Below are 7,666 nucleotides of genomic sequence, written 5' to 3' on the forward strand. Positions count from 1 at the left end.
TCTGAAACAAAAGCAGGCCCATTATCACTCTGGGTGATGCCAAGTAGGCCAAAGTAAGAAATTATTTCCTACGGTAGGGCTTTCATTATCTCTGAGGATTTCTCGGTCCTAGCAGATTAGGCCTCTGCCCATCCACAAAGGTTATCAACCAAGATTAACAAATATTCCCATCCTGGGACCCTTGATGTCTGGGTAAAATCTGTTAAAAGTCCTCCCACAGGCACTGCCCTTGGTATTGTTTCCCTCCTTTTTTCTGACAAGGATCTGTTTTAGGATCATTCTTCTGGCACACGGGGCTTTAGAAATGCCAGGAGTTATAAACCATGGTATAATATAGGGGGTTCAAAACACCAGCTCCTACCTTTCTCTAAGTCTGCGGTCAAATAGTCAGGGTTGAATTGTGGTAAGTCTAGAACAGGTACCAAAGGCATTATAAATACGCCTTTAGCAGCCTCTTTCACTCCTTAGCTGGTCAGATTGTTTCGTTTAGCCATGTCAGTGTCCTCTTTCTGATGCCTGGGACAGTGCATAACTGTCACCTGTAAAGGTACCTAAACTGCCTCTAATAATTTAAAATTTCTGTGGCACACTTAATTTTCTTTTCATTGGAGGTTGATAATCCTCTTTCCTTCCAAAGACACATTCATTCTCTTTTAAATCAATTCTGCTGGTATAAACCTCCTCAGTTTCTCAGCACAGTCATGCATTAGCACTGCCGTGTCAGGCTCCAGGAGAAGTGGGGCAGGCTGTAACTTACTTACAGGCATGAGCTGCTTGGGACCTGCCCACTCTCCCAGCAGTTGACCTCAAATTTTCTTTTTGCTCTATCAGGATCAGCACTTGGTGGGGTGTATACCTGGAGATGGGCTGTCCCATAGAAAACCTTTTAGCTTCCTGGAAAAGCTCGCAGGTGGCTGCCACAGCTCTTAAACAGGTTAGACAGTGTGATCTAGTTTCTTTGACAAGTCCAGTAAGACTTCTTTTGCTAAGTTAAATCAGGAACCCAAGAAACCTTATTGCTTATTGGCAAATCTGGGCCTTCTGTGCTACTGCTTTATAGCCACAAGATGCCAAATGGTTCAAGTAGCTGCAGTATTAGTTAAATGATGCGTCTACATATTGTAACAGAGTTTCTTCTTCTAGTTTTAGATCTTTTAAGTCCTGGCTCAAGGTCTCGCCAAAAATCATGGGGAGTTCTTGGACCCCTGTCTTAATACTGGCCAGCAGCCCTGAGTCTCTTCCTAAACTTCCAGGTCCTGCCATTCAAAAGCAAATAACAGTTGACAGTCCTGGTCAGCCAGAATGGAAAACAAAGCATCTTTTAAGTCCAATACTGAATACCAGAGGGTGTCCCTTGGTATACTGTTCTGTACAATGCCATTTGTGGCCCTTAAATCTTGTTCTGGACTATGGGGAGCAGCAGGGCTGAATGGGTCTATATTCCTCAAACTTCTGAATTATTGAGTGTATTCCATCTAGGGCCTCCTTTTGCAGGTGATACTGCCTCTTATTGGGAGTCTCCACCCCTTGTTTGAGGTCAGCTTTTACAGGGGAGGCTTGCTTACCCCTCCCTGGCCTTCCAGCAGCCCACACAATGGGGTTTGCCTGATTCTCAATTTACTGTGACCAGGGTTACTTTCTTCCTGCTCCAGATGGTTTCATAAGGAACTACCAGGCATGCTCTGGGGGGATCCGTAGGTGTTCTTTTAGACAGAAAGTGATTTGAGTATGAAGATTCAACAACAAATCTCTCCAGAAGAGGAAAATAATATTTTCTACATCACATTCTAATGGCTTAAAAAAATGGCCTACAGGTCTTCCAGAAATTCCAGTTACTGTTCAGTTAGAGGTTTATTGACCATGGAATATGTCACTCTGGTATCAATAAAAAATGTCTACAATTTTTCCCCATCCACTGTTAGTTTTACCCAGGTTATCAGACTCTGGCCTTCTTTTCCTTCACTGAGGGAACTCATTTTTCCAGTGCCTTTTCCCTTGCATATGATTGCCTTGCCCTGATAGGGGCTTGTCATCCACCAAATTTGGTTCCCTGATGGATTTGGGATGGAGAGACCAGTTTAGGCTTACCTCCTTCGGCTTTCAGCCAGGTAAGAAGGAAGATCCTCCAGGGATGGAGAGTCCATGGGACCCCTGGCCATGCTTGCAGCAGCCATCCTGATCTTCCCGGCTCCTGTCTTCTGAGCATCTGCTGCCTGCCACAGGCAGATTCTCTTTTCTCTGGACTGTTTTCCCATTTCCCTGATCTTTGACAAAACAACTCTAATTGCAGTATAGTACTGTAGTTTCAAGACCTGCTCAGTGGCCAGTGTTCTCCTGAATCCAGATTATACATGGTACAAAGCAGTATTACAGTAAAAAAACAATTTTCTTAGCCTCATAAGCATAGGTGGCCAATCAACCAGAATTCACTCCAAAGGGCTATTTCTCAGAACAGAGGTTTCTCCCTCGTTATACCAGATCTCTGGTATTACAGATCTCTGTAATACCACACAAACCAGAAGACACCTTAATTCATGACGACCCTTCTAAGTCATCCCCTGGGACTGTAATCCTGAACCAGAAAGTGCAGTGGTTCAGTTGAAAGTGAAAGTGATGGGGAGTGCCGAGAACCGGACAAGAGCGAACCTTAGTGAAACCAGACAGCCAAAGGGACTCCCCACCAAATACTCAGACTTAGTGGAGAGTCCCGAAGGTGTCCTGTCTGGGGTGCCAGAAAATGAAACCAGAAAAAGCAGCATTCATGCTGCCTTTCACTGCCATAACCAATAAACAGAGGCAAGGATTGAATCTTTATGGGCACTTGATTCAGATGCTGGTGATCTGAGAAGACACCAGGTTGTGTACCCTCAAAACCCATCTTAATATTTCATCTCAAACCAACCTTTTCTATAAGGAGAAGGAAAGGGTAGGCTAGGATTGGAGAAAAGGTTAATTTGGTAAGAGTTGCAGTCCCACAACAATTTTCCTAGTAGTTCTTTATCAGCTGGTCGCCAATTCTGTATCTGAGTCACAGACATCCCCTGGAACACAACGGCCAGATATCTCCATCACTTGCCAGCCCTCTAGGACACAAAGGTTGAGTTGCTTGTTGACCTCCCAGAGTCCCATAGATCATGCATTCCAGTTCTTAGAATAACAGCTTTCCACATGCATTAATCACTTTAGTCTATCAACTATGACTGAGGCTAAAATCTTTAACTCTTGAGTTCTTCTATTAATCCCAGGTCCAATTAATTGTTTTAATAGGAAACAATCCCTTGAGCCAAAAGAAACTTAAATATCAATGACAAGCTGGTGATGACATTTCAAGCTCTTCTGCCACATTCAAAACAGATACCACCACCCACTTTCTGACAGTCCTCAAAACAACGCTGCCTACTTGTGAAGGCTTTGGTGCTCCACCTACACACACCTGAGGCAAGGGGACACTGAGATGACAGAACTCACCATGTCAGTCCTCTTTCTGGAGAGAATGTATAGTGGAAAGAGCATTGGGCTTTGGAGTCAGACAAACCTGGAATTCAATCCATTTGCTAACATTTAGTCTTGGGCTAGTTGCTTTATATCTCTCTGAGCTTCAGGTGTCCTCATCAGTTAATGGAGAAAAATAAAACCAGCCTCCATCGAGATAATGAAAATAAGATAACACATGTACAGCTGCAGGCAGAATTATACAGGGAAAGGGAGGCATGAGGGAATACTCCTGGCAGGAGAAGTAGAACAGGTTCTAGTGTTTGAAGTGAAAGGAAGTATTTATGAAATACTTGAAAACTTTGTCTTGGGCAAGTCTTGAACTTCACCATGAAGAATGGAAATTGTTTTGTTCATATACTCATTTATCACATTTACTGATCTTCTTATCTAGACCAGCAAGGAGACAAATTATATGTAATTGACTATAGCTGTAAGGCTCAGTACTATCACTCTGGTGAAAGAATTAAGGGAAGGTTGGAGATGACAGCATGGTCCCCAAAATAAGAAGGGTCATCTCAGGTTGAGTCCTATATGGTCAGAAGGGTTTAATAGAAGGACATTGCAGGTGAGCTTCTTGAATACACAAGTGGTTCATACCAGTCTTTCTAGGAATGTGTAATGGGGAACAATTGTGCCCCCTCTGGAGATCTGCTGTGGTCTCTTCATCATCACTGTCCAGGACTCAGAAGAGAAGTGGTCTGTGAAATGGGTGCATTCAGGCCAAAAAGCATTCCAGGCCTCCTTCCAGAGCAGCTGGACCTTCACACAATGAATGGCCTTAAACACCACCAACTCCAGGGAGCAATTTAGTTAGAAAAGAAAACCTGCAGCCCTGGCTGGGTAGCTCAGTTGGTTAGGGCATCATCCCCATACTCCAAGGTTGCAGGTTCAACCTCTGGTCAGGACAATGAATCAACCAATGAATACATCAATTAGTGGAAAAACAGATCAGTCTCTCTCACTCTCTCTCTCTCTCTCTCTAAAATCAATCAATCAATAAAAAAATAGAACCTGCAAGGGAGTAGAGAAAATTTTCTATTAATATATTGTTCTAGATGGGATGAGGGAATCAGATCCGTTTGTGTCAGATGATACAAATAACCAGTCTAAAACTTTCGACTATAAATTAGAGTTAATTGATGAATAACAAAGTGATGGCTTCCTCTGTTTAATGAACATAAATAGTGCTAAGAGAAGCTCAAACCCAAAAACTTGGCTCGGGTCAGGACAAGGGATTAAGCCAAATGCCCTCAGCATGTGTATTGCCCACCTGCTGGAAAGCCTGCCGAAAATGACTTAAAGGGCCAGCAGACTTACCTGGTCTCAACTGAGCATCCCTTCATTGTCCTACCCTGCTACTTCTTTAGCAAAACCCCCATCTCAGTGAGTGACACCCCAGTCAACCCCCTTACTACAACAAGACCTAGAAGCCTTTTAGACCTCTTCCTTATCACTCACGTACAATCAGTTACCATGTCCCATAGGTTCTATCTCCTAAGTATCTCTCCGATCAGTCTTTCCCTCCAGCTAGTCTGCCTCATGCCACCAACCAGTCACAAAACCTATTCTCTGCATTATTGCCTGAATGACTTTCTAGATTGCAAATATGATTATTCCATGGGCCAATTTTAGCCCTTCCATTCTCCATGGTCTACCCAGAGGCTTCTTGAGACAACCTCAACTGCCTTTACCAGGTATTTAAATATGTAAAGTCACGGGTTCAATTAGCAAAGTAGGAGGCAATATGGACATAAAAAGACTTGTCCCACTTTAAAGGAATCAAATCTAAAACTATTTTAAAACAACTGTGCCAGCCTAATCTAACTGTTTCTGAGGCCATTTTGATACTCTTGGTCCATACACTAGAGTCCCAGCTCTCTAAGTCTGCAGTGTAGAGGATGCCTGCTTCTCTGGTCTCGTCCTCAGCTGTTTTCAGCAAGTAGCTTATTTTCCTGAAGGTTCACACAGCAGTGCCTTCGCACAAGATCTTTCCTTAGCCTGGGCCTTTCTTCTTTCTCTACTTTGTCTGGAAACTCTCCTTTCAAGACCTTCACTGGGAGCCTTCCCAGAACTCTGGAGAGAGTTATACCCTGGACAGAAGATCTGCCGTTGTTCTTCTTTTTCAGCTTGCAGATATGTATTTTTTCTTTCCCACTAGATAGTATTTGGGGGGATAATCTTATAATTTCACAAATTATATGTTACAAAATAAATAGCAAAGACAAAATGAAATAGAGACAGTTTTTCTCCCCAAATTTGATTTACAACATTGTAAATAAAATTGAGAAAATGCTGTTTGCATCGAAAATGGAAAAGCAGGCATTTGTGCTGCCTGTCATGTACCAGACCCAATAAGCAGTGAGAGGGATCGAATCTTTACGGGCACTTTACTCAGATGGCCGGGGATTTGAAAAGACAGCGGGGTTTCTACCCTAATGGACAGTCTTAAGTTCCATTTTAAACCAATCCTTTTTATAATAAGAAGAAAAGTGTAGGTGAGGGGTTTGGAATCCAAGGAAAAAGTTAATCAGATAAAAGCTGCAGCATTCTTTCATCTGTGCCCTGGGCAGTAGTCATTATCTGTGCACCCTGGAGCACAATGGCTCAGATTCCATCTTGATGCTTTCAGACCTCCTGAGGCTCAAAGGTGAAACTGCTTATGGGCTCCTGGAGTCAGGGTGGGTCATACCTTCAGATCCTGAAACAACAGTCTTAACATACACTGATTACTAAGCTATTATTAGCTGTTACCTGAAACTAAATTTTTATTCTGTGATGCTGGTGGGGCACTAACATTTGAGTGTCTCATCAGCATCACAGAATAAATGTTATCTTAAATTCTGGGTGTCCTTCAAGAACTAATGGAGATTTGGGGGGGCTCCAAATATATGCTACTCGATGTCCTTAGACAAACTTTGCTCTCTAACCCTTTACTGACTGTAATATTGCAACGATCTTATGCCAGAAAAATTGCTTTGGGCCTTGATCAATTTCACAAAATGCCCATGAGATAATATTAGTCACGATCATGAATTATCAAAAAGAAAGGGGAAATAAAGGAATGCTCAACTGCCTCTACACGCTCAACTGCTTCTTACAAAGTCACTCTAAGAAATGAAAGCAAGCTCCACTCCACTCCCACAACTGGGTCACAAACTCCAGTGGCTGAAGTTGTTGAGCGCTCAGTCACATGAAATAGTTCTGCTTCTAAGAACGTGTCCAAAGGGACCTTTCCAGCTTGCAGAGACAGAAGGAACAAAAGAATCTTTTCTACACCTTTCAGTTTAACCTGCCTTGTTTTTTCCTCCCGTGCTACCCATTGATTTAAGCCATCAGGAGGTACAGGAACACAATGGGGACCTGGAAAGGGAAGAGACAGTGAAGGATACAGAGGAGGACAGTACAAGGGACATCGACGTGTCTCTGCCTGTGGTGGCTGAGCGTAAATGCAGTCAGCCACAGAGTCCAGTAACCTCACCACTTCCTACTCTGTGCACTGACTGGCTGAGCTCTAGATCTCACTTAAAGTTGAGTGGTTGAGAGTGAACTCATTATTTCACACCAGTTTCTCCTAGAATATTATATATTTTATCAGTATTGTTAGAATTATAAGTGCTTTAATTCTTATTAACCAATGTGAAAACAATTTACTTGATATCGACTAAAAAATAAAACCTTACAAATAGACTTATTCTTATCTAAAACTGGACATGCTCAGGGTAGAAAACTGGAAAAAAATAGGAAAAATGTGAAGAAAAAAAGCTGCCTATACTAAAGGACCACTATATAATTATGACTATCTGTATTTACTTTTTACACTTAAAAAACTAACTTTGCCCCTGACCAATGTGGATCAGTTGATTGGGCATTGCCCCGCAAAGCAAATGGTCACAGGTTTGATTCCAAGTCTGGGCACATGCCTAGGGTGAGGGTTCAGTTCCCAGTCAGGACACAAATGAGAGGCAACTGATCAGTATTTCTCTCTCACATCAATGTTTCTCCCTCTCTCTTTATCTCTCCTTTCCCCTCTCTCTAAAAAAATTAATAAAAATCTTTTGTAAAAAACCTAATTTTGTAATAAGCTCTTATCTTGTTTCTAGAAACTGCTTAAGTGCTATTTTATAGCTACAAAGTACTCTTTATGTGGATATATTATAGTTTATATAACCAT

The 7,666-nt window shown here is 42.2% G+C and overlaps 1 long non-coding RNA gene across 1 annotated transcript; it reads right to left on the minus strand.

The window, feature by feature from the left end:
• Nucleotides 1-477: 477 nt before the first annotated feature.
• Nucleotides 478-7,324, minus strand: LOC119000016 (uncharacterized). Its single transcript, XR_005069222.1, has 3 exons — nt 7,315-7,324; nt 4,285-4,287; nt 478-556 (listed from the first exon to the last, which is right to left on the minus strand). It is a non-coding gene; the product is annotated as an uncharacterized LOC119000016 (long non-coding RNA).
• Between the last annotated feature and the right edge of the window lie 342 nt (nt 7,325-7,666).

Source organism: Sturnira hondurensis, unplaced genomic scaffold (genome assembly GCF_014824575.4).
Source record: "Sturnira hondurensis isolate 20B ecotype Veracruz unplaced genomic scaffold, ASM1482457v3 Scaffold0015509, whole genome shotgun sequence".
Classification (NCBI taxonomy): Eukaryota; Metazoa; Chordata; class Mammalia; order Chiroptera; family Phyllostomidae; genus Sturnira; species Sturnira hondurensis.